Raw genomic sequence first — 27,261 nt, forward strand, 5'->3', positions numbered from 1 at the left:
CAGTTTCAGCTCCCATGCCGAGCAGTGTGCAGACTTATGTCTGTGTATGATTAATCACTCTCTTAAGGTTCTCCAGCCTCTCGGCCATTCCGGAACTTGGGAATCCAAGAAGCAATAAATATTTCCACAACAGTTTCCAACCGATCATAACATTTATGTGGGTTAACAGTGAGGGCAGTGGAGCTTAGGGAGAGGCAAATTCACTTGTTGTCCTTGAGAATTACAGTGAAGGGCAAGTAGTCTATCATTACTTGGAATGTTTAACAGTACAGACCCACCTAGCTTGCAACAGTAGTATGGCATTATTCATGTTTGTGATCATTTGTAATATCACCCCCATCTGATTTATATTGTAAGACAAGAATAGTTCAGTGAGATTACCTCTTGGTAATGGTTGGTAGTCTTTAGCAATATAAAAATAACTGTTTTCTTTAAATAAAGATATTTTGAACTCAGGTAACCATTTGGATAGTTATAAAGAGCCATACTGCATAGATCTGTTTTGAAACAGAGGTTTTATCAGATTTATCAGTTCAGCACAGGGATATTCCAAAACCTAAGGAATTAATTGAATGTGGGAAAACACAAAGATTTCTGCTGTTTCTTTGTTTAAAAAAAATAAAAGTCTGTGCACAGTAACACATTCTCTCTCTAATTTAATATTAAAATCTCAGCAAATTTGCATAATTAGTAGCACCAAAATAAATCACCATTAAACCTTCACGCCAGCAACAGTATTAAATCTTGTACAAAGGAACATGATAAAATGCCTTTTCTTCTACCTGTGGAAAGTAATTGAATTATTGGATACAGAAGGCACTTAGAGTCTTAGAAGTAAATGCTTTAACAATTTCAGTAAAATAACGTTATGTCCTTAAAATGATGTTCTGTTCTTCTCCTTAATGCATTAATACTATAGATGCATCTACAATTTCAGTGTGGCTGCTTTTGCCAAAGTGCAAAGCATCCTTTACATGTTTCAGTGCAACCATAAGTGCATGATTGTGACTGGATTCCATTTGCTCATGATTTAACCGATAGATGGTACTATAGGTTGTCATTTACAATGCTGAGTTAGAATTGTTTTACAAAAACAAATGTGTATGGATGCTAAATACTATAAGTTTTACAATGAGCTCTGTTTTACTGAACTAGAGGACGTTACTGTGTGCATGGTCTTGCAAACAATCACGTGGGGGGATATATAGCTTGTAATATGATTGTGTGCCTTACAGTTTCTTTTGTGTAGTGTATTAGGCACCAGATGGCAGTAGGTACAGAAAAAGGGGGAAAAGAGTCTCTTAGCATGAGCATATCCTGTGATATAATGCTAGACATTCTGCCAAACACTGTAATATACAGTAATTACACCAGTGGGTCCTGTACAGTTTACTAATGCCATTGCTTATACAAATAGTTCTAAATAAGTAGCACTGCATACACTTAATCCTCCTTGCCTACAGCTATTGGACTATGACAAGCTTAGCATGTCTGGAGATCTCTGGGGGTGTTGGTCATACCAACAAATCAGATCTTTGCTTTTGCTTTCTAACTTGTAGGTCTGTTTAAATTGATGATTGGTTACCATGGGCAACATGGAAATGTCCAGAGATATTTATCTCCAATGTTAGTAAACATGCCCTTTTTACCTACTATGACCCTATAAGGTAGGCTTGGCATTGTAGTATTTCCTGGGTTGCCAAAAGGATCCAAACTACAGTCTCTATCATATGATCCAGAATTAAAATGGATCAAGGGGATTCCCAGAAGTTACTGTAAGAATATATCATTTTCTGAAGCAGCTTTAATTTTATTTGCATTACTCCATTATAGCAACCATTATAATCTTCAATCCCCTGATATCCAAATTCAACTGGTACTTGTCCAGGATTTATAATTCAACAAAATGATTAGAAAATACCTCACTTAAGATGTTCTAGAGTGGACTTCATCCCAAGGTAATATTATCCACATATATATATAAGGTAAGGTCAGGGAAAAGAAATGTAATAATTTGGGGTTTATTAAAAACACACACAACCTATGTGGGCATTATTTTTAATGGAAGTTATTAGTGCTATAACATTTATTAAGTGTTATAAGTTAAAATATAAAATGTCAATAGCTGTAAAGAATTATATGCCGAGCTATAGCATAAAAATGAAACTCTGGCCATGAAAATTACACCAATACTGATATATTGTAGTAGGGACTGTTCAGGCTGTAACTCACATAAAACTCTTCTCTTATCTGTCTATTGCACTGTACCATAAATTGCTCACTGATACAAATGACTCGAGAATAGATAAAACTGACCCAAGCAAATTGGCAAGGTACATGGATAGTCTGTTCACAGTGACATCTTTTAAAATGGGAGTGAAGAATCTTTGGGATAGATGACTGACCTTAAATCCTCTTGTTGAAAGAACATTTTAGGCTTCCGTTGCTGGTTTATAAAAATGCTCTAGCTTTCTGGCTGAGGTGAAATTAAAACACAGCTATTTTATCTATTTTTCTCCATTTTTTAAACTCTGAAACCCCAGAGATCAGGTAAATGAGCTGAGGTGGTTTATTTGTGTATTGATCAAACACAGCTAAATAATCTTTAAAAATTGCTGCAAATGTATCTGTAAAATTGCCAATTACCCTGCAACAGTACTTCCATGAAATGTAATTATTCTTATTCCTATTTTATGTATGTATTTACATGTATATATTTTCCTCTTTTTCATTATAAAATATACTCAATTTCAAGTGCAATTTTGTTATATGTACTATGGCAAACATTTTGCAGATGTCCCTTGCCCCCCCCCTTATAAAATGGCAGCCTGGTAAAACTCTACTTGCTGGGCCCCCTGCAACCCACTCTACACGTAGGGGCATAATACACCACACATTGCCAGGCTTCTCAATCTAAAAAACTGCATAAAAAAACAGAGTCAAATTTTTACATGTTTTTTCTTCTACCAATGTAATATAACTGCGGCAAATCTGACATTCACATGTCGTAAAATTACACACACTTTTATAAATTTGCCATTTAATTTAAACAGCATAATAAATATGCCCCATAGACTCTCTAAGATACAAAGGCCCTCACCATTGACCAACTGAAAATGTTTTAATCATTATATTTTGCCACATACCTGTGGTCACCCCTCCCTCACCCTGCACCACTGGTACCACTTTATTTCGACTGCTGGTGGGGCGAGGGTGCAGTCCTTAGTTGACTAAGCAGAAACAAATATATTTTAATAGAAATTATATTTTAAATAATCATTTGAATGTGTTGCCTAGGGCTACATGTCTGCCCTTGCATGTATTACTATACATTGCCCTTATTGTATTCAATATTCGTTAATTTAAGGTCATGGTATAGAAGTGGAATCTGTGGATGAATGCATTTAAAACAGAATGCAGGATTCTTACTGCCCAGAGTTAACAACCAGCATATAGAGACAGACTGCCCATGCATTCCTTTTCACTCTCATTTACTTTGTGACTTGCATGGTATCAATATTATTTCATTAAAACTGTCCATATTAAATCACACCACACAATGCTGTGACAAGGCAGTAACCAATGTTGTACTCTTGCAATTAGGTGTTTAATTAACATGTAGTCTATACCGTAGCAGCATGTACAGATGACAATGAATGCCATATCCCTAGTGAGATGTTAATACGGTGCTGTTTTCCAAACAAATAAAAGGAGCAATAAATGCCTTGTTGAAAGAAAGTCATCTTAAAGTGCTCTTATGGGAAATTCCCCAGCAATGTATTTCAAATTGTTTTATATAACGAAGCTTAAAAGACTCTTTTCCTCTTCTGTGAAATTTTAGGATCTCTGCAGGGCCAGCAAAAGACGCCTTTCCACAGAGGCATGATAGTGAATATCTGTGGGGTCAACTGGGAAAGGAAAAGTGCAGCTTCTTCCATCCTGGCCCAGCTCTGTGATCACAGGCACCCTTCTTCAATGATAGACAACCAGCATTTTCAGTATAGCACATTTAAAGAAGTACTGTTTCCTAAATAGCAAGTCAATGCTGAATTAATCACACATCCTAATGTCTCAGTGCAGGGGGATTATCAGCAATCTAAGATGGCATACTCAACTTGGACAATAGAAAAAATAAATAATAATTGAAAAAAATTTCAGGAAAGAATTTTTGTCACAGTAGCTTATATTTATTTTAATGGCATATATCAACACATATTCTTTATAAATAACAGTATGGGATGCAAACTGCCTCTGGATTATTATCTACTGGTGACCTTTAAGTGATCCTAATCTGGCATAGTAACGTGTCTGTCCTATTAGAGAGTATGCATTTCAGAGGTTTTGATAGTTATTCCAAGAAAGACAACAGTGTATTCTCCAGGTGTGTCAATAAATGGCTGGATAGTTTTGACAGATCTAGCTATTTTTCTGATGGATGTACCCAATCACTCCTGTCAGTTGAAAGGACTGTGGCTACTCCAGTGAAACAAGAGAATATTCTGATATAGCAGTGCTAACTGTCATATAAAAGCTATTCCAAGAATGCAATGGTACCATTACTGTGTGGTTCTGTAAAACACATGGTGCAACCAGGATTTGTGCATCTGTAATACACAGTTGCATCTTTTCCCAAAATAAAAATAGGCGCCAATTTGCTAGGGAATGAGACAGGCGCTAGTGGTCATTCACACTCTATCGCCAGGCGACTTTTTGCTCTGGCAAACGGACGTTACTCCGCAAATTCACTAAAATGCGGATTTTACTGAACGTTACCTCTTTCGCAAAAGTTGCCTTCGCCACCTCAGACCAGGCGAACTGCTATAAAGCAGCTAGATCTTCCGCAATCTTCTGTCACTTACAACATATCCTGTGAGCCGAAAATGCATCAAAGTTCAAAAAACATTGGTGACTTTTCCTTTTTTTAAGCGGCATTGGCTGCAAATATCCTAACTTACTTTTTTGGGTAAGCGGTATTCTCAACACATTTTATAACATATTGAACATTCATTTTACAGTGGGCTCCTGTGTAGGGCATTATATTAACTCTCTTGTCTTTATTAAGGTTCCCTGGACATGTGTTGTATAAACCAGTAACTTAAATGATTTGAAGCAACATTTATAATAAAACTTTACATTTCCTGCCCTATGCAAATTAACCTAAGCGCAAGATCACTAGTGAAGTTTGGCTAGGCACAAATGAATGCTAGCGCATCTTCAATATGAGATGCTTGCACAGCCGAAGTAACGTTAGAGGAAAGTCGACAGCGTTCGAAAAATAGTTCTACAGCGAATCTGCCCCTATGTCTAAAGCCTGCTGGTGGGGAGGGGATGCAGTAAACATTGCTGAAATATCCCATTTACAAGGCCTTCTGACCATTATTCTAGAATTAAGCACTTGCTTTTTACACTTGAGGTCTCGTGAAGACCACTTATCCATTTAATAATCCACTATCTATGTTATATATTTCAAATATAATATTAAATACCCTGTTCCCAGGATGTGATCTTACCTAACATCACACTGAATATACCGTACTGTATATGGAGTACTTATATGCATAAAAAAAATCTAAAAATCTTACTGTCTTACTATCTTACTTTCACCCAACTCCTTTGACCAAGCACATTTGTGCCTATTTTAGAAGAACTGCCACAGTTTATTGCAGTGTATTGTACAGTATATTTAAAAGACAGAGAGGTCCTTGTGAAACAAAATTAAACTCCATAGGTTACACATTAAAAGGCTAAATCAAATTTCATGTAACAAAAGACATCCCTTATCCTCATTATACTTTATGTCAGCTGAACATTTTAAGACATCTTACATACTGTATTCTTTACTGCAGATTTGTGGATAGTTGAAAAATAATCTTGAAGAAAGAGATGAAAGGAGCCCGTAGTAAATGGTATGTGCCTACGTGTAATGATGCTGCTGTTATATTTTAATATGATATTTTAAAATCCTATATTTTAGCATAATGTTTATATATATATATATATATATATATATATATATATATATATATATATATATATATATATATATATATATAGAATCAAAAAAGGTACTACCTTTAATTGTAGCCTATTATTTCTTTTTTTTTTTTATTTAAAGTTTTTATTGATTTTCAATTTTCAGGTGGAAAACAGATTACTGTTGACAAAGGTAACAGGATTAAATATAGCTAAATACTATATATATAACTGACTGAATGGCATCATCAAACTGTCTCATGACATCATGACATTTTATTCCTCAATTAGTAGGCATCTGTGCCGGGGTGAGTCTCACTTGTCATGGTATCATTGCGTCAACAGAAATTCAATAAAGGTTTAAATTAGAATAAATAAGAGGGGTGTAGTGAAGGAAAAGAGAAACGGGGGGGGGGGTAGAGAAGAGAGGGAAATATATCAGGTCCTAGCTATATAAGGTCAGAATATCTTGCATTCAGCTGGTGGTACCTCTAGGGGGGTTCTCCAGGTGCTGAACCCACGGATACCACCCCAGCTCCCCCTCATAGCTTCTGTCCTGAAGTTTATGGATTCCATTGCTCTGATCCAGTTTATCTTTGATGTCAATGCCTGACTCCCTGGGATTTTGGGTAGTTTCCAATTTGCTGCTAATAGAGATCTTGCTGCAGTGAGGATGCGAGTAGCTAATTTGCAGGATTGTTTAGAATGTATGGCTCTAATCTTCATTCCTAATAGGAATGTGTGTGGGGCTGCTTGAATAGTGCAGTGTAGAACCTCAGAGAGAAGAGTCACTACCATCCCCCAGAATTCCTGAGCTACAATACAGGTCCACCAGATGTGCAGGAAGGACCCTCTTTCTCCGCAAACCTCTGAAGCACTAAACATGATCTGGGTTACCACTACGTTTACTGATACGTGTGGGGGTGTAGTACCAGCGGAATATAATTTTGTATGCTCTTTCATTAGAGACTGCGCATAATGATGTTTTTGGCTGCTTCCCAGATTGCTGGCCAGGTTTTCTCAGAAATCCTGATATCTAGAGCTTCTTCCCATTTTGACATATAGAGTTGATTGTTGATTGTCTGAATTATCTGATGCAAGGTGGAAATACAGTAATGAGATCAAGTGTGATGGATATGAGTGGTTGCGACACATTGTTTCAAAGTATGAAAGGGTCTGATCAGTTTGGGTTTGAAGTGAAGTTTCCACATAATGTCTTATTTGTAAATATCGGAAGAGTTGTGTACTTGGGATATCATGTTCTTCCCTATACTGCTGGAGTTAAGTGTCTAATCCGTTGTAAAGTCAAGCAGAGCTAGTAAGTTTGCTGTAATCCATGGTCTGAATTCCATGGGGGAGCATCCTGGTGGGAAACCTTTATTACAGAAAATAGTTCTGTATCTGGTAGTGGGGGCACTTAGCTTAATTTTGATTGCTATGGCGTCCCAGAGATCTAGTGCTTGTTGTGATGTGGGTAAGAGGTCTGGTGGGGTAACTCTAGATGTCTTGGGTATCCAAAATAAGTGAGCCAAGTGTACTGGGGCTGTGAATTGAATTTCAATTTCTTTCTAGGGTTCCCCTGTTGGGGCATGGATGTGCACCATTACTTCTAATCTGCTAGCCAGATAGTATCTATATAGATAGGGTACTCCTAGTCCTCCTAATGATTTTGGTTTGGTCATGATAGCTGCTTTAATTCCAGGTTTCTCCCCCCCCCAGATGAAATCTGATATAGCTTTTTGAAGCGATGAGGCTATTTTTTCAGGGAAGTGTACTGGCAGTGTCCTAAATAAGTATAGCAGTCGAGGTAATAGTGTCATTTTAACAGCTGCTATCCTGCCAAAATGCCATTTTGTCAGGTCCTTTTTCAGCTTGTCTATCAAGTCAGGATAGTTGGCCTTATATAGGGTGTCATAAGATGGGGTAAGGTGTATTCCTAAATATGCTAATTATTTTTTTTCCCCATTTATAATCAAAATTAAGTTGCAATAATTTTAATTTTGTTTTGCACATTTTTATTGGTAGTGCATGCGATTTTGTAGGATATATTTTGTATACTGAGATAAGTTGGAAGCGTTCTAGGGTCCTTAATAAGTTTGGTAATGTGGTTTGGGGGGATGTGAGTGTGAGGAGGATGTCATCTGCGAACAGGTTAAAGGGATACTGTCATGGGAAAAAAAAATGTTTTCAAAATGAATCAGTTAATAGTGCTGCTTCAGCAGAATTCTGCACTGAAATCCATTTCTCAAAAGAGCAAACTGATTTTTTTAATTCAATTTTGAAATCTGACATGGGGCTAGACATTTTGTCAATTTCCCAGCTGCCCCAAGTCATTTGACTTGTGCTCTGATAAACTTCAATCACTCTTTACTGCTGTACTGCAAGTTGGAGTGATATCAACACCCTCCCTTTTTCCCCCCAGCAGCCAAACAAAAGAACAATGGGAATGTAACCAGATAACAGCTCCCTAACACAAGATAACAGTTGCATGATAGATCTAAGAACAGCACTCAATAGTAAAAACCCATGTCCCACTGAGACACATTCAGTTACATTGAGAAGGAAAAACAGCAGCCTGCCAGAAAGCATTTCTCTCCTAAAGTGCAGGCACAAGTCACATGACTTGGGGCAGCTGGGAAATTGTCAAAATGTCTAGCCCCATGTCCGATTTCAAAATTGAATATAAAAAAATCAGTTTGCTCTTTTGAGAAATGGATTTCAGTGCAGAATTCTGCTGGAGTAGCACTATTAACTGATGTGTTTTGAAAAAAACATGTTTTCCGATGATAGGATCCCTTTAATTTTGTATTCTTTGTCTTCCGTTTGCAAACCTCTGATGTTGGGATGTTGTCTAATGGCGTGAGCTAATGGTTCTAGAGATAGGGGGGACATGGGGGACATGGGGCAACCTTGACGTGTTCCTCCTTTTATTTCAATATGGTCGGATTGAAGCCCCATGCTAACCACCTGAGCTGAGGGTGCCGTGTAGAGTTGTTTTACACCTGTAAAAAATGGTTTGGGTATGTGTAATTTATCTAAAACCGTGAACATACAGTTCCAATCTATTCTGTCAAATGCTTTTTGCGCATCTAACGAAAGAAGGAGAGAGAATGGGGTCATTTTAGATGCCCTACTGATCAATTCTATTGCTTTACGGACATTATCTGCCACTTGGCGTCCTGGCACAAATCCTACTTGATCATGATGAATGAGTTTAGGAAGCACCACTGAGAGTCTGTTAGCTAATATTTTTGCGAACATTTTTATGTCAGTATTGATTAATGGAATGGGTCTGTAGCTGTCACAGTTTTTGGGATCTTTTCCTGGTTTTAAAATCATTAGAATGAAGGCCATTTACATATGTTTTGTAGGGGGGGAGCCCTCTATAAACGATTTATAAAGGTCTTTCAAGTGGGGGGCCAGGTTTTTATACATTTTGCTAGTATTTTGTCGTGTATCCATCAGGACCTGGTACTTTACCCGGATTAGAGTCTTTAATTACCTTTTCAATCTCCTCAATGTCTATTGGCGCAGCTAGCATTTCTTGGTCTTCCTGTGGTATGTTAGGTGGCTACCACTTGGTTAGAAATTCGGACTTGCCCACGTGGGCTGTTTCAGGGGCTTTATCTGCCGTATATAAGCTTGTGTAGAAGGTTTTAAATGTGCTCAGTATTTGTTTGGTGTCTCTCGTTATTGTTCCTGTGGGGATGCGTATGGCATGAATGGTTTGTGAGGTATGTAGCGCCTTCAATTTGCGGGCTAACATTGTATGGGGCTTGTTGGCATATTCATAATATAAGTGTTTCATTTTTCACATAGTATAGGCTGCTTTGACTGCAAGTACCTGAATCAGTTGAGTTCTCGTGTCCTGTATTGCCCTGTAGGTTTTGTTTATGTGTGATAGCCAGGTTGTGTAGTCTCTGTGATAATTGCAAGGTGTTCTCCTCCATGCATGTCAATTTAACGAAAAAGCCTCTGAAGAAGGCTTTCCTAGAAGTGTTTGGGGCGTACACTGATGCCAGTGTGGTTAAGTGATTCTGTAGTAGGCCTGTTATGATTATGTATCGTCCTTCTTGGTCTGTGTATTAATGTTTGAGTTGGACCTTGATCTGTTTGTCCATAAGAATTGCCACTCCTTTAGTTTTGGTTTTGGAGCTGGCAAGATATACCTGAGGGTAATATTTCGATATGTATTTAGGTGTTGATGTCTTTCTAAAGTGTGTCTCTTGTAACAACAAGATATCTATTATTTTTTTGAAATAGTCAGAGAAGGCCATTGTCCATTTTTGTGGAGCATTCAGGCCGTTAACATTGTGTGAACATACCTTTAGATCAAAGGCGTGGGCACTGGAGTGATTCACAAAAATTAACCACACTGTAAAGTAATTTGGAGTCTCGTAAAAATGAGACTAGATGAAATTTCCAGATGGGGGTGCAATTCTATTGCGCCCCAATAGGAAAGCTCTTTAATTGGGGGGGGTCACGGATCAGTGCCGAAACAGGAGGCCTGTCCGCGTGACCCGCCATAGATTTGTTCTGTAAGCACGACTTTCATTTATACATTTGTACAATTTTATATTGATCTCTTTTGAACCGGTTAACCATAACTTGACTTATCATATTGTGAAAATTGGCATAGATCTCAAAATGCCCTCTGTTTGATCACTGTTGATCAAAGTTTGGGTGGGCCTCAAGGGGTAGCCTATTATTTCTTAAAAGGTATTGCCCAAATCATATCTTTACAGTAGTCTTTACAGTTGATTTTACACCTTACTTCAAAGCTTTACCTATATACTTTAAAATCTATGATATAAGAAAGGAACTGTTTGTGGAATAGAGTTATAGAGTTTTATTACATATTATTTCCCTTAGATCCCCTTCCTAGAGGCAGTTGTTAGTTGCATCTGGACTTTTACAGGGAAGACTTAAGAAAGCCATTACTCACATTAATGGTGTAGGATAACGCTAAACATTATTAGTAATGTGCAGTAATGTTACGGATAGCAAATAAAGGTAAGTGAGGATACAACAATGAAAACTGAGTTTTTATAAAGCAACAATAATGTAAAATCCAAAGCTTTTTAATAAGGATTACATAACACTGTAATATAATGATTGCTTCCTTTTCGTGGAGATGCAGTGTGCCTTGTCCCAGGGCCAAAGGATTTGTTTCATAGCATACTGTTTTATTGCTTATTGCACACAGAAAAATAAAAAGATTTCCTGCCTAAGATTTGATCAGCGTATTACAGGCACATGGCTAAATCTACACTCTATTTTTATAACTGTTACCAGTAAGACAATGTTTATATAGTGGAATTGGTTTAACCCTGTTGTGTACTTAAGGAGATGACTATGAAGCTCAAATAATAGCTGATGTGCTGTAGGCGAGAGGGCTGCAGAAGAGAAAATGTGATCTCCCGTGGAGGGAAAACATTGTATTGTGCAAGGAGTATACCTAAAATTCATTGGAGAACACCATCTAAAAACACAAGTATTAATCACAGGAGCTCGGAGATACATATTAACATTACTTCTCTCAGGCTCATCTGAGACCAAGCTCAAACAACTAGCAATAAAGTGTGAATGCCGCTAGCCTAGAATGTATCTTTCACCTTCTGATTAGTTTAGGGAGTTTCAATGACAAAGACAAAACTACTGGTTTTAATGTCACTCTAGCTGCAAACACTCTTTCATCCAGTTTCGGCTGTATTGTTTTGTACTAGAGAAAAAATAAACTTAAAAAAGAGGCAAAAGGGACCATCATTGTATCCAATGTCCTAGAACAATAAAATGCACAAAAAGAAAATGTATTTTGTGCCTACAAACAGTCTTTTAAAGAACAGCCAGAGTAGGTGGTCAGGGAGGAGTCAGGACTTATTGTGCCCTCTTAGTGTGCCACAACTGAAATGACCAAAAGGAAAAAAGTAGTTGGGGCCTATTTGTAACACAGAGACTCATCCATGGTCAGGCAGAATGTACAGTATGTAATCCCATGAGTCAATTTGAAGGGACATCCACCTGAATGTTTGGTCCTCCATTGTAGTAACTGGAAGGGGGATGGTAAAGTTATTTGCTGAGTTATTTGCTGAGTTATTTGCTGATGACTGCAGTGTCAGAAAGAAAAACTTACAGTGAAAATAATGGCCAAAACACTTAAAGGGGTGGTTCACCCTTAAGTTAACATTGTAGAGCCAATTTACTAACAATCCTGTTTTTTTTCCATTTCCCCCAAATCAAACTTTTCAGTGCTAAATATCTAATTGCTCTAAACCACTAAAATTGATATTTTTTAAGTGTAAAAATCATGAAAAACTCTAATACAAAACCTCTCCTTCTAAAGCTGGCAAGGTCATGTAGAAGTCATTGGGAACTGTCCTTTGCAACATATAAACTTGTTTCTTTGCTTTGAGCTGTTTTTTTTTTTGTAAAAGCACTAAAATGTCTTAAGAATAAAGGATTTCAAGGTTTTTGTACTTTTTATATTTGGATATTTTAATAAAAACAAAGTGGACATCCACGCTTTTTTAAAATGTGAGTTTGGTTGAGGTTAAAAAAAAATTCTAAAACGTCACAAATACCAGTTTTGTTGAATAAGTCTCCATGTATGTTTTTAAAAGGCCAATCTAAGCAATTTTTCAATTGGACTCATTATTTATTTATTTATTTATTTTTATGATATGCCCTTTTTCTATTTAAAAACAAATGCTTTGTAAAGCCACCAATTTATTGTCATTTTTTATTTTTTTATTAATTCTCATTCTATTCAGGCCCTCTCCTATCCATATTCCAGTGTCTTATTGAAATCAGTACTTGGTTGCTACAGTACTTTGGACCCTAGCAAGCAGATTGCTGAAATTGCAAACTGGAGAGCTGCTGAATAAAAACAGTTAAACAACTCAAAAACCACCTGTTATATAAAATGAAAACCAATTGCAAATTGTCTCAGAATATCACTCTCTACATCATACTAAAATTTAGCTCAAAGGCAAACAACCACTTTAAAGATTGAAATATATACATGATTTATTGAACAATTATTATTCAGGTGGAAGTGGTAAGAGTATCTAATGTGGGATTTCATAATTAATAGATAGCTTTGTTTAAAGTGGGTCAATGCCAGCAGTAGAAAGGACACCAGTGCAATTGAAGCTATCTAAGGGAGTGTTGATCGCACAGGTAGATATGGATCCATTATCCATAAACCCATTATCCAGAAAGTGCCAAATTACAAAAAGGCCATCTCCCATAGACTCCCTTTTATCCAATAATCTTTTTTTTTTTTTAATTATTTCCTTTTTCTCTGTAATAACAAAACTGAGATATATGTAATCCTTATTATAAGCAGAACCAGCCAATTGGGTTTATTTAATGTTTACATGATTTAGTAGTAGTATAGTAGACATAAGGTATGAAGATCCAAACTATGAAAAGATCCATTATCAGGACAACCTAAGGTTCCGAGCATTATGGATAACAGGTCCCATACCTTTATTAGCTTTCCTATATATTTCAGATAAATATACATTAGGTTGGGTGTGCCCTGTTGTATTTACAAACCCAGAATTTGGACTGAAGTCTTGTTAGCAGGTATAAAAATGATCTGTACACTTTACAAACTGAGCACAAAGAAAGCAAAAAAAAGAAAGAAATCAATACAAAAGATTGTTGACATTTAAGCATTTAAGAAGAATGTTGAATGATATATAAAGTTATAGATGCACACACCAGTAAAAGGAGAATATTGACAGTGAGGGGCATATTTATCAAGGGTCGAATTTCAAATTGAAAAAACTTCAAAATACAAATACAAAAAGACCAAACGAAATGAAGTCGAAGTTTTTTCTTGGTTGAATAGGTCCTTTTTGAATCGAATAGGTCCATATTCAGCCAAATTCGAATCGTTCGAATCAAAGTAATAGCGCATTCGATAGAATTAGATTCGAAGTTTTCCCCAAAAAACGTCCACCAATTGACTCCAAATAGGTTCTAGGAGGTCCCCCATAGGCTAAAACAGCAATTCTGCAGGTTTTAGATGGCGAATGGTTGAAGTTTAATTTTTACATGATAAATTTTCGAATTCTTTTAAAATTCAAATCGAATTTGGACTAATCCCTAGTCGAAGTACACAAAAAATAGCTCAAAATTTATATTTTTTTCATTCTAAATTTCATCTGCCCCTCCGATTGTGTGGCAAGTTAAATGCAAACACCCTCTGAGAAGACTAGGTTTGTGTTCCCTATGAATATGTCTACATAAAATAGGAATCTTTCAGCAGTGTGGCAAAGTAACCAGAGGCACAACCTCAAGACTTTTAGGGGGTTATTTATTAAGGTCTGAATGCAAAAAACTCAAAAAATTTAAGTTTTGTTGTCTAGAAAATCTGAAGTTTTAGTGGAAAATTATTTTATTTTTTTTCGAGATTTATTATACCCAGAGTATGGAAAAAGTCAGAATCCAAAAATCCTCCATCTCAGACCTGCTGACATCCTGTGCAAAGATCAAGTTGCTATTCGGAATACACAAAAAGTCTACACCATTCTGGACCACTATTCGTGTGCTTCATCCAATGTGGTATACATGATTACATGTACTAGGTGCTCTACAGGAGGCATATACATTGGGGAAACAGGACAAAAATTGTGCATGAACCATCACAGATATAAAATCAACATCAAATCATGTGATACACCAGTGGGGCAACACTTCTGCAGTCAAAATCACAGTCTTCAGGACATGCAGGTCTTAATTCTAAAAGGGAACTTTAAAACTGAACAGGAAAGGAAGATTTATGAATTCAAATGTATGTAGTTATTTAACGCACCAAGACAGGGCCTTAATTTAGGGTCAGGTTTCATGTCACACTGTGATCTTACTGAATCCAGACTCCTGGACTATATAAAACCCACCCTAATTCATTGTATTATCTCTACAATTGATCTCTCTATCTATCTGTAACTTCCTAATTTATTGCCCATGAATACCTTTCACTGATCTAACAGTATATATGCTGTGACTTTCTAGCTTTTGTATTTTGCCTGACGAAGGGGCCTTGGTGCTTCGAAAGCTTGCAATGTATTTTTATTTTTAGCCAATATAGGTATCACTTCTACAATACTTTTTGTATTTGTTTGTTTTTTTATTTGTTATTTTTGCTACTGGCTAACACGGTACCACAGTTTTTGTTTTGTGCTTGACTTTTTGGGAAAAAGCCCAAAAAAAAAATCAAGCATTTCTGGAAAAAACTGAAAAAAAACATAGGATGAGGAATTTAGTTTGATTTTATAGAGTTTTTTTCCCGATCCAATTAAATTGTGCTTTTTTAATAATAAATAAGGTCAAATTGAGGATTCTAGTTTGCTCTGACTTTTTTAATATTTACAAATAACTACATTCTTATTGTTTATAGTAGCTATAGTAACACTTACAGAAGAGATGTGCCTTCATTGTTCATATACAGGATATGTACAAAACACAACTGGAAATTAATAGAGTTTATATTATTCATTCCACAGGGTCCAGCTCATACAACAGAACTATTGTTAAATACAGGAAGGGCTGGGCTGTGAAATCTTGTTGTGGTTGATCATTTGTTCCCTTTTATTATGCAAAACTGTGATATTTTTTTGTATTCACAAAAACTTTAACAGTGGTTGTTTTATATTTCCATTCATCCTTTCTGGATATCTTTTTGAACTATTATGATAAAGTGCCTTTTAGGTGTACAGAATACATTTAGATTTGTGATATGTAATTGGGCAACTGAAAAACTGCTTTTCTTGACAGTGTTAATATTGTGTAGTGCCGTTCACAGTATTTTTCATATGTAATGAGTCCCTTGTTATTGGCAATTTTAAGAAAAATGTTATAGGCGGCAGGGGATCTCAGTCAAACTCACAGGAGGAAAAGTGATATTGAACACTCTGTAAGGTTCTTTTAAAAAAAAATCAAAATATGACATCACTTTGCCTTTCATTATTTCATCACCCACATTGCTTGCTTGCAATACAAGCAGAGTTTTAAATTAACCCATCTGCCATTATACACGGTTAAAATATGGGGATGATTTTGAAAATTCTAAATATATATAGAAGAGTCACAAAATGACATTGGTTCACTAATAGTTTAGGAATAAATGCACACATAACATATGATACAGGCATGGGATCTGCAATATTATCTGAAGAGAAAATATTATGCAGAAAGCATGTGTGACAATGCTACATCCCATCCTATCCTTCATTTTTGATAATTAAAATAGATGAGGTTAGAAACTATGATATTTGTTTATAAACAATGCGTACAACATGCACACTTGTAAAGTTATTGCATCAGGCTTGATGACATTTGTGCCAAACACCCTCTTAATGGACCTGCCGGCCAGATTGTCCAGAGGTAGAGAGATGCTCTTTCTCCTGTAAAAATGAACCACTTTTTATACAAATTCTGAAAACAGATTCTGGGCTCTCATAATAAAGCTATATAAAACTAGAAAAGGAGAACCAATGTCCTACTCTCTTGAAATGCCAAATTAAGCTAAAAGTTCATTCTAAAGTAAACTTTCCCTTGACCTTTCTTTTGAGCCTCCAAGGTTCCATTTTTGTTTATGGTGCTTACATGCTTTACCCCAGGAATAAAATATCTGCAATAAAAGCCTCCGTGTGGAACCATTTCTACCTACTGTGAACCTGCTTTAAGCTGTAAGAATACTTATTTTCTAGAGAGCGTGTCTGGAATTTCTCCATGCAAACTGAGCCAAACCTCCATTTACTTACTCTTACTGGTAGATGTTTGCTGGTGATTAATTGTATGTCTGTATAAATGAAATGCAAGCTGACCCAGTAACACTGCATCAAGGACTGACTTTGTAATAGAGACAAGACAGCAGGACAAAGTTGGAGGACATTTATTATGTAAAATAGACAAAGTTTTCCTATTACTTTCAAATTGTCTGCAACCAGCATGTAATTGGCATTTAATAAATGAGCTATTAGTGGTTAATTCATTAGATGCTGGCTGTTACTAGAATGCAAACTAATATTTATCGCAATTTAATTAGCATGCCCTACCTAACATTAAATGCCTCTGGTTGCCATATAATTGGAATTGATGAAGTTGGTTAGTTCAATTAAATGGTGACAATCTTGCTTGATTGCTAAATAACATACCCTTTCCAGCCTGCCTTACTCTGACACATTTTTGCTTACCTGTATCTGTTTGAAGAATTAGAATAATAAGCAGACAGAATCTCTCTCTGATATATTCACGACAGAAGTCCTGCTTAAACAATGTTATCAATAAAGGCTAGACTAGCTAGATTTCTGTGTCAGCTCTTGGCTGATTTTTATGGAACTACTAAAGCATCAAAGTCTCAATTCCTCTTAGTAGTCTCATACAAAACTTTAATAAGTACAGTTACGTGTCCTTAAATACTGCTTTTGAGTACAATCCAACCTGTTCAATTGCTGCATTCACAATCATGGGTGTAAGATGCCAAATAGTTTATCTTTTCGTATTAAAAAAAAACATGTAGAAGTCAATAACAGAGGTCCCTTGAACCATTTGAAGTTGTTTTAGCATTGATTTTTTATATTCAAGTTTTTTCATAAATAAACAAACATTCGAGTTGTAAGTTTATCCAAGCTAGAAAAAAAAGTCACAAATTGACCTTTGATAAATAACCCCCATAATTAGATCATTTTAAAACATGCATTTAAGTAAATATAACCAGTGATGACAGAAATAGTAACCAGTATGATTAATCCCATGTACCTAAAATATATGGGATGTACTGAAACACTGAAGGTTCAGAGCGCTCATATTAACTTTGATGAAGAATACAGGTAAAGAGTCTCAATAGGAAGAAAGGAGTTAATAGAAAAGCGGATACAAGGGGAGAATTGCTCTGCTGCAAGACCTCCACTGTAGGGAGTTCATTTCATTTATTCCACAAGCCCAATCCATCACATCCCTCATGGTGTCACCAAAGCCAGTCACTTTATAATGAAGAACCAGCAGCTCTCCCATCTGTCTGCTAACTAATGCCTTTTGTAAAAACGATGCCATCCTTAACCGAAAAGGGGCTAAGTTGCAGATTGTCAGCCACAGTGGCAAGGATTCGCTGTCATGAGAATCTAAATGGTGGTGGCACATCTCAAGGAGACCTTCAGACTGGGACGCTTGGTGATTTCTTGCTTTGCTAATTGGAGCAGACAGTTAATTGATCACGGCAATACAGCTACAATGTAAATGGGTATCTATGTCGCCCCCCGGGGGAATGAAGTTGACTGTTTCCTTTCTTCATTTCCTAACAGCTTGTTATGATTGTATGAAACAGCTATTTAAAGGGAAGCATTAGCAATTTAGTCACACAGAAAAAAATTATTTATTACTTGGTGGAATTCATACAGTTCTTGTAGGTGGAAACGCAGCACTCAAAATCAGGCTCTGCTGGCTCACATGAATGACTGCACAAAGTGTGTTGCTTCCCATAGTTACTCATTAACTAAATAAAATGCAACATGGTTGAACATCCACAATGATTTGGGGAAAGCAACACTTTTTATTCACACATTATTAGATGTGTCTAAGTTTTAAACTTTGGATTAGTGGTAGGAAAGTGGAGATATTTAGATAATGAAATGTGACGAAAATGCAAAACTGGATGCACCTTTCCTACATGTGTAGACAAAGACAGTAAGTAAGCTTAAGTATACAGTAAAAAACAAAATGGCAAAAAGTTGAGAAATGCATTGAAGCCAATGGCAATTTTACTATAAGACCTTTTTTTTTTACCATTCAACTTTTTTAGCAGCCATTGTGAGTCTATGGGGCAGATTTACTAACCGGCAACCAGTGCCACACAGTGCAACACTTCGCCAGCCACAAATTTACTCAGACTATGCTAATGCACTAAAATGTGGAGTTTCGTTGTTTCGTCGTTTCGTCGTGGACGCTGAACGCTGGCCACAAAAACCTGCTGAAAATTTTCACTTATTGCTACTGATTTTCTTTTGTTAGCTGGTGTCACAATGTGCATACAGTACATGCATGTGAATACACAACCTAAAGGAAGCACTGGCAACTTCTGATGAGCGAATTTTTCACCATGCATGGATAAGCACATTTCACATTTCACCTATTTTTTGCCACATTTTCGGCTATTTTTTTTTTTTTTAAACTGCATAAAAAATTTCTGTTTAAAAAATTTGCTGAGAAAAAACTCCAACGCAACACTTTGAGGCAGATTTATCATGGGTCGAATTTCGAAGTTAAAAAACTTCGAAATTCGACCATTGAATGGGCCAGATTCGATAGTCGAAGTTTTCTTTTTGAATATTTTGTCAGTTTTCGGTCAAAGTAAAATCCTTCGATCGAGCGTAGAAATCTCTTCTACTTCGACTTTTTAAAACATAGCCAAATTTTGGCTCTAGGTTGTAGGAGGTCCCCGTAGGCTAACATAGCAATTCGGCAGGTTTAAAGTGACAAAGTGTCTAAGTTTTTTAAAGGGACAGTATTCTCAAATTCTCAAATATTCAAAGTATTTTCAATTCGAATCGAAGTTGAAGTCGAATTTGGCCTATTTGATGGTCGAAGTACCCAAAAAATACTTAGAAAGGAAGTTTTTTCATTCGAAAATTCACTTTGAACCTTAGTAAATGTGCTCCTTGGAGTAAGAAAAAAACCCATTGAAAATGCATTTAAAGTAGAAAAAAAATTTGCCCATAGACCATAATTTATTTTGCAACAAAAAGTCGCCAATAGACTTTTATGTGTTTCGTGAATTTTTCAGCAGTTTCGCAAATTATTGGGGCGAAACAGGACAGATTTGCTACTGCCAATAGCACCACTTACCAGGTCAGCTTTATAAATTATGTGCAGAAGATATAATTAATGGATAACATCTGGTTGCTTGCACATGGATAGTTACTGAACTGGGGCAAATGTTGCCCATGTTGCTATAGCAGTAGCAGCCAATGGTGATATAACAATATGAAGTACCAGCTGGAACAGTGGTTATTAAGCTGAGCTCACCACAGAAAAACTCGCCCACTTTTTACTCATTCCTATGGAATTTTTAGAAATGTATTTATAAAAGTTAGAGTTCACCATTTGATAAATATATTTCTAAAAAACCCATAGGAATGAATAGAAAGTCTGTGGTGAACTCTAATTTCCCACTTTGATAAAACTGCTCCTATGAGGCCCATTTATTAAAGGTCAAATTTTAGTGGTATTAGAGCTTTTGTAAGCCGCAATTAAACTCTATTTCTATAAAACCAGAAATACCATGAAAGTTAAAAGATCCAAATATAAACAGTATGAATGGAAAAAAGTGCTGAATGATCCAAAAATCTACATTAATTTCTCTAAAACCTCTAAAAATCTGAAAAATGTCTAAAAACAATGTCCAGTAGGATTAACACCGCTCCCATTGACTTCTATGGCACCTCAGGTGCTTTTACTTGCCGAAGTTTTGTATTAGAGTTTTTCATGGTTTTTATATTTAATAAATCTCGAATTTTTAAGTTTTAGAGAAAACTTGCCGAAGTTTTGTATTAGAGTTTTTCATGGTTTTTATATTTAATAAATCTCGAATTTTTAAGTTTTAGAGAAATAAAAAAAACATGAATTTTTTAGAGAAAAAATACAAGTAGTGAATTAGGGAAATCCAAATGTTAGTAAATAGGCCCCTTAGTGTCAGAGGTGAGAAAAGGTTTTGGGTTAGTTGACCCCCTGTCACCCACACCCATGGGTAACACTCCCCCTGTGGAGGTGCATCACAGGTCCTTACCAGGCTCCTTCTATTTGCAGGACCCATGGGAGCCTGTCCCCAACTAGTTACACAGCTATTGGCAAGGGTTGCTTTGTTGGGTAAAACTTTGCCTTTGTAACTACAGTATAGTACATGAGCCCCATAGTCTCTCTCTTAATTTGTTCGCTGTACATTGCATATACATATAGCAGCATGAGGGAGGACCCATTATATGTCCATGCACTAAGAAGAACAATGTTATTCCCTCTCCTCCCTCATTAAGTATCAGATGGACTAATGTACACTGTTATAGAAACCTGCACAAATTGAAAATTGATTATTTAAGTGACAGATAAGGTGTAGATATGGTTAAAACTGTAAGCCTATTCAGCACTGTAAAGGAATGTTATGGGAATAGCTGATGAGAATCTCAGCTATAGCTTCTGTCAGTTGCAAGGCAGCCATAGGCATAGGGTAAGTACAGCACTTATAGGTGCTGGTGTTTTCTATATTCACTATATTTCTTGGGGAGGTGCAGATTTTTGCACTACATTTCGCAAAGTGGCATGCAAGGTGCAGGGAAAAAGTGCGGGGGGGTGGGAAATGTACATTTTAGCTAATTTATTAAGGTATATTATACCCACTTTATGCAGATTTGCTCTGGTTGCCATCTTTTTTTGCAATTATTCTTGGTGACATATGGGCCATCTCAAGTGAACTGATGATGTATTGTAGATAAAGACAAGAGGACCTCTGCACTCAGGGGTGTCCTTAATATATTGATAATGGATGGAGAACAGAGGACCTCTTGTCTTTGTCTGTATGGATTCTGTGCTCACAGCCTCATGGCACCCCTGCCTAATGGTTTAAAATTTAGTGGTGAGCACAACTTTTCCTTGTTTGTTATATAACTAATTATGTAATTTATGATTCAATTGGCAGACCATCTTCATCTTTCTGTGTGGGAGGGCCAAACATGAAAATCTACTTGTTCATTTGCGTATATCAAGACTGCCCAAGATTTAATCAATTGTATTACACAAATTTTGCCCTTGACTAGTAAGTTCTAAATTATTTTAATTTATGTCAAGTGAAGAATTCACTTGACTTATTTTAATCTATTGAAAAACTTAGATGGCTTCACCAATCATATTTACTCTTCATTTTCCTATTAGGCATTAATGCTACAAGTTGTACTGGTGTGCCTCATTGTTCTGCTTTGATATTTTGTTAAAATTCCTGCTTGGTAAACAATAAAAACATTTTCATATATGAATTCACTTGACATAGACCTGTTTGAGTTATAGTAGTATGTACAATTTTAAAGCCAATATGCAGAATTTAACTTGTATCTACAGTAAACCATGTTTGATATTTTATACACAAATATCTACTACAGTAAAATAAGGGAAAATTCACTATTGTTTTTTCATTTGCAAATGTGGCCAATGGCTTTCAATAGATGTCTGAATGCTTCTATGTTCTTGATTAAACAATCTATTTATACAGGAGCCAGTACAGAGCACAGCAGTAAACCAAAATGTTAGAGCAGGATTATATTAATGAAACATTAATAAGGGATCTCTCTTCTCTTATTCATCTTTTTATGTTCATACTGTGTATAAAGCTCCAAAGTCCAATACACCTTTCTTCAGATAGACAATATTTATAATGCACTGTATTAAAAGCTTTTGTATTGTTCACACTTTTTCTCAAAAAGCTGGTAAACATGACAAGATGTGTGTTTGAGAGTCATAGTTTTCTTTAGAATATAGTACTGTATGTTTTCTTCATAACATTATATTGAAAATAATGTTTTAAAAATGTTTAGAAACATTTTTCCCAGAATACAGACTTGTAGTTTCAGGCGAAGGACTGAAAACTAAAATTATGTTTTTCTAGAATCTGACCCTACCACAGTGGAGTAGGCCATTTACAAAAAGAGGTAGAAAATGCCATGTATTTGCCCACAATGCACCTTGGCATCCCTGAGTTCACTATGCTCAAATAGGAATACTGTGATAATACCGAGAGGTCTAGTGATGCGGTTGTGATGCCCGCCACGCACTGCGTCTGACGTCATTGTGTTTGGAGCGAAATTCAAATATTTAAAGGCCCAGCACCCAATTGTTGCTTGCCCAATGTAGGTCTAGTTTCAATAGTTCCTGGTGCGATTTCCTACTCTGCTAGTATGTTCTTGGCCTAGTCTGTCCTTGATAATTCTTAGTCTACTGCCTGTCCTGACCTTTGCCCGTTTACTGACCATTCTCTCGGATCCTGTTTCTGTACCGCAATTCTATTGATTTTGACCCAGCCTGTGACCTTGACTACACTCTTGTCTCCAGATTTTGTACTGCTCTGCCTGATTGGTATCGACTCGGCCTATCCATTGACCAAGCTCTTTGTTCCCTGTTCTTCCTGTAAATGTTTAGCTCCCATGCCTGCCCAAAACTCTCTCCCTGGTCCTCTAACTATAAGACCTGGTGGCATCTGAGTTTTGAAGGGTTCCAACCAAATTGTAAAATGGTTGTTATAGGTGGAAGCTTGAGCTGAGGCTTGGACCTTGGGGTTGTTCTAGGTTTGGGATACCATTTGTAACAAACACATACTGAGGTAACATGGCCTAAAGCATGCTGATTCAATCCATTTTGAATAGGGGTTATAATTTTACAAGTCCACGAACAGGCCCTTTTTAGCCCATGCAGAAAAGTTCCAAGCTTGATATATAACATATAACACTACTGCTGTTTAGTCTTAAAAAAAGTTCTTCCTCTTCACTCTATTGAAGAAATTATTGGCTACATCTTCTTCATGCATCTGTGGGTCCCAGGTGTGAAGCATAGGACTATATTAGTCATAGTGAAGCTAACCAAATTATTTTTTTTTAAAAAAAAATGATGTGTCTATTTAATGTTTATTGAATCAGCCCCAAGTTCTTTATCATTGTATCAATGTCAGCATGAGGTTGACTAACTACTGGACAGCAGACGGATGGCATGGTCACCTGCATTCCATAAGGTATCTCTGGTCATGTTAGACCTGGAAAATGTTGCTATTTCTATTTATTACTGAGTGGGTAAGTTAATGCAATATTGTGAATTTCCCATTATTTCCCAGTGGGTAGATTTTCTTAGTATCATCTGTCTGCTAGACACCCCTCACTGCTCACTACTGTCAATATATGGAATAGCTCAGAATACATGTAACTTCATTAATGCTGTGCCCTCTCCCTCACTGACTCTACTGCTAACTAAGTTACCCAGAGACAAAACAGTCTGTCTTCTAACCATTTTTGGCACCAAAAATACACAAGACCTTAGAAAAAGACCAAAACGTCAGGCTGTTTTTGAATAACGATTCAAATAAATTTAGCCTTTTTTTTTGCGAAATGTTCCTGGTGTGCGCTCATACCCTTTGGACTACTGTTTGATCAATGCAGGGCACCACCCAGGTTGTTTTTTTGCATTGATGTGCTGAAACCACATTGTATGATCTATATTTATACATAAAGTATACTGTATATACAGTAATACACAAGAGCCATGAATATCCTGTAAATTCTAAAGGTGTTTAGTGATGTCATTGGTTATAATCAGAGCTTAATGTAATTTCTGTCATATGACTTAATGAAACGTGTGTATTATAATAAATAAAGTAACCCCTGTTGCAGAATATGAGGATATTAGTAGTCACCTCAGTGTTCCATGACCTCAGCCTTTGGCCCCATGTTTATATATGGTCATAGAACTCCTCTGTAACTTATAATATCCTTACATTTTTATATATTTTACAAGAAGGGGTACTTTATTCACTATATACAGTATTTAAACATATATGCAATAGTTGTCTGCAGAAGGGGTCAAGAGGGGGGCAGTTGCCCAACTTCAGCAAGTTCCAAAAAAATATTTGTGAATTTAATTCCCAACAACACAATACATTTTTTATACTTCCCACCTCAAGGCAATCCTTAATCATCTTTAACTCACACAGTGATATTGGAAGGGGCTAAGGAGAATTTAAAGGGAAGCCTGCAGTGGCAGTAATAAAGTTAATTGTTAGGTAGCAGCTGAAATGTAGCATTTGCAGAGGATTGGCTGAGCTAAAAATATGTAGCAGTAGGGAGTGTTCATTGGCTCTTACCATGTTAGTGGGGGGCTTAGGATGGAGGAAGTGTGTTCCTGTTAACTAATTTATGTGAAAAGCAGGTTTTAATTAGAACCTATGCTGAGTAGAGCAGAGAAGCATTAAATAACAATAACATTTGCAAACATTTTCATAAATGGAAATTAATTTACCTAGGAGTGTATTAATTTATTATTATACTATGCATAATTAGTTTATCTACTGCATTGTCATGAATAGGTTAATCTTCAGTTGAATGCTACCCTATGTGATATTAGCTAACTTGCTCCCCATGGAAAATTTTCTGCGGACGCCCATATATATATATATATATATACTTACCCCAATAATTGTTCCTATGAAAAAGGTCCAACTGTGGACCGAAACGTCGGGCATTTGATACTATGCAACAATAAACTATTACGTTTCTAAAGGGAGTGCTGGTCTAAAGATAATTGGTATATACAAAAATTACCATGCACCCCTCCATTTGCAGCAGCCTTGGAGTGCAGATACTCATTGGAAAGTATATATATATATATATATATATATATATATATATATATATATATATATATGTGTGTGTGTATAGAGATGTCATTATATTAAATAGGCACATGATACATATTCTTTCAGTTAACAATATATTTCACAATTCACATGCAAAGCAACGGAACTGAAAACATATAACTACATGAATGAATCACTTCATTTATATCCTGTTAGCCTAGAGGTTAACTATCGAAAGACAAAGAGAGACCTGAGGAATGTCACTGTAGTAGAGTACCCACTACTTCATTGCTTATTCATAAATTCCAGGATAACATCATTTTCTTTCCAATCGCCAAAATCAATCATGGCAGGATTACAAATGGAGAGATCCCAGAACGACACATCTACAGTTCCTGAAAGAGGCCATCTGACAGGTAAATGGCAGATGAGATTACTAGGTATTGAAATCCTGCAACTTTTTTTATAATAATAATGAGTAAACAGTATATAGTGAAGAGAGAGAGTTTAACCCATTAGTGGCAGGGGCAGCAGAAACACTTTCAAGAGATTATGAAGTCTGCCAACTGCAATGATAAAGAAACACACCCTATCATTTATTTGAGAAAAGTCTAGTTAAATAAAATAAGCATGTTTCAAATTGCACATAAAAATAACATATAAGTCCTCTGATCTTCAAGTTTGCTAGCAGTGTCCCTTTTAGCATCTTACCCTGGAATAATGTACTATATATAAGACTATGGTGAATTGTCTTGATTCAAATTATTTGCCAGGTTACAGAAAAATTATATGAAATGATTCCCACTTCATTCTTCCTTGGATTGCTAGTTTTCATAGCAACACTCACTGGTAGGACTTTATGAGCACAAAAAAATTAAATGGGGATATTTTAATGTCAAAATACTTTTCACATGATTGATGCAAAATATGAATTTCTTTGTGCGTTTTAAGATACAGACAAAATTCCAGTGTATGAAAGAGAACAAACCTGAACAGCCATGTACTTTTATTCATTTTGCTGTCCTACTGTACATGCTTTACCTTCTATTCTTTATTTGCCCTTTTTTGCAGATGTAATCCCAACTCACTCCAAGACAAGAACATGGGATCTGAAACCTTTTTACTGCTTTCTGACAACTGCACGAGCCTCTCTCTAATATACCCAGCCTGCTTCTGGGCTGAATTGACTGGCAGTTGATTTTAATGAGCTTCAGGAGGATCACGGATGTTCTCATGTTGGTTTTTATGCTACACAGCAGATTTAGATTTTTTTGTATAAATATTTTTTACATGATTTTATAAATTGTAAAATTAGTTTACATGGGACAAAATTGAAAAAAATGTTGCTATGCAAAACATTTATAATTCTGTGTGGATATAATATGCTCAAGATAATGATAAAGTGGTTGTAATGCATCTCATAAGCAGCAGGCAAGTGGCCTCTAGGGAGGCTGCGGGACAATGTAGTAGTGTGTGGAGAGAATTTATATAAGGCAAATAAAGACCACTGAAAGAATAAGAGAGATGCTAGTGAAGGAATTCAAATGATTTAATATGTTCCAGTTATGTTTACAGATATATTTTTTAATTTCTGTTTTGACCTATTCTGTGTTAAAACATTTGATATCTGCAGCACAAATGGCATGTATTCCAATAAGTTATGTATAATATGGAGATGTAGCATACTTTATTCAAGCCTCCGTCAAAAAGATCACTCCATTTATTTTGGAGAGGGGGAAAGGGCCAGATTTACCAGGGTTTGTAATAGAATTTGTACCCTCTGTGTGATCATGGAGCTGCTATCAAAGCTAGTGCTAGTGAGGAGTAGGCTGACCCAAAATGTATAGGATCTGCAGGTTTACTTGCAGGTTTGGTAGGATGGAGCCAAGAAAGTGCCTCCC

At 36.2% G+C, this 27,261-nt stretch overlaps 1 long non-coding RNA gene across 2 annotated transcripts in view; it reads left to right on the forward strand.

The window, feature by feature from the left end:
- LOC108701426 overlaps positions 1 to 27,028 on the forward strand; it is a 47,060-nt gene extending 20,032 nt beyond the window's left edge. For both annotated transcript variants that reach the window (XR_005964207.1, XR_005964208.1), the window contains exons 2-4: positions 5,847 to 5,906; positions 25,670 to 25,776; positions 26,432 to 27,028. This is a non-coding gene — a long non-coding RNA (uncharacterized LOC108701426). The remainder of the gene's footprint in view (positions 1 to 5,846; positions 5,907 to 25,669; positions 25,777 to 26,431) is intronic.
- The last annotated feature ends 233 nt before the right edge of the window (positions 27,029 to 27,261 follow it).

Source organism: Xenopus laevis, chromosome 9_10L (genome assembly GCF_017654675.1).
Source record: "Xenopus laevis strain J_2021 chromosome 9_10L, Xenopus_laevis_v10.1, whole genome shotgun sequence".
Lineage (NCBI taxonomy): Eukaryota > Metazoa > Chordata > Amphibia > Anura > Pipidae > Xenopus > Xenopus laevis.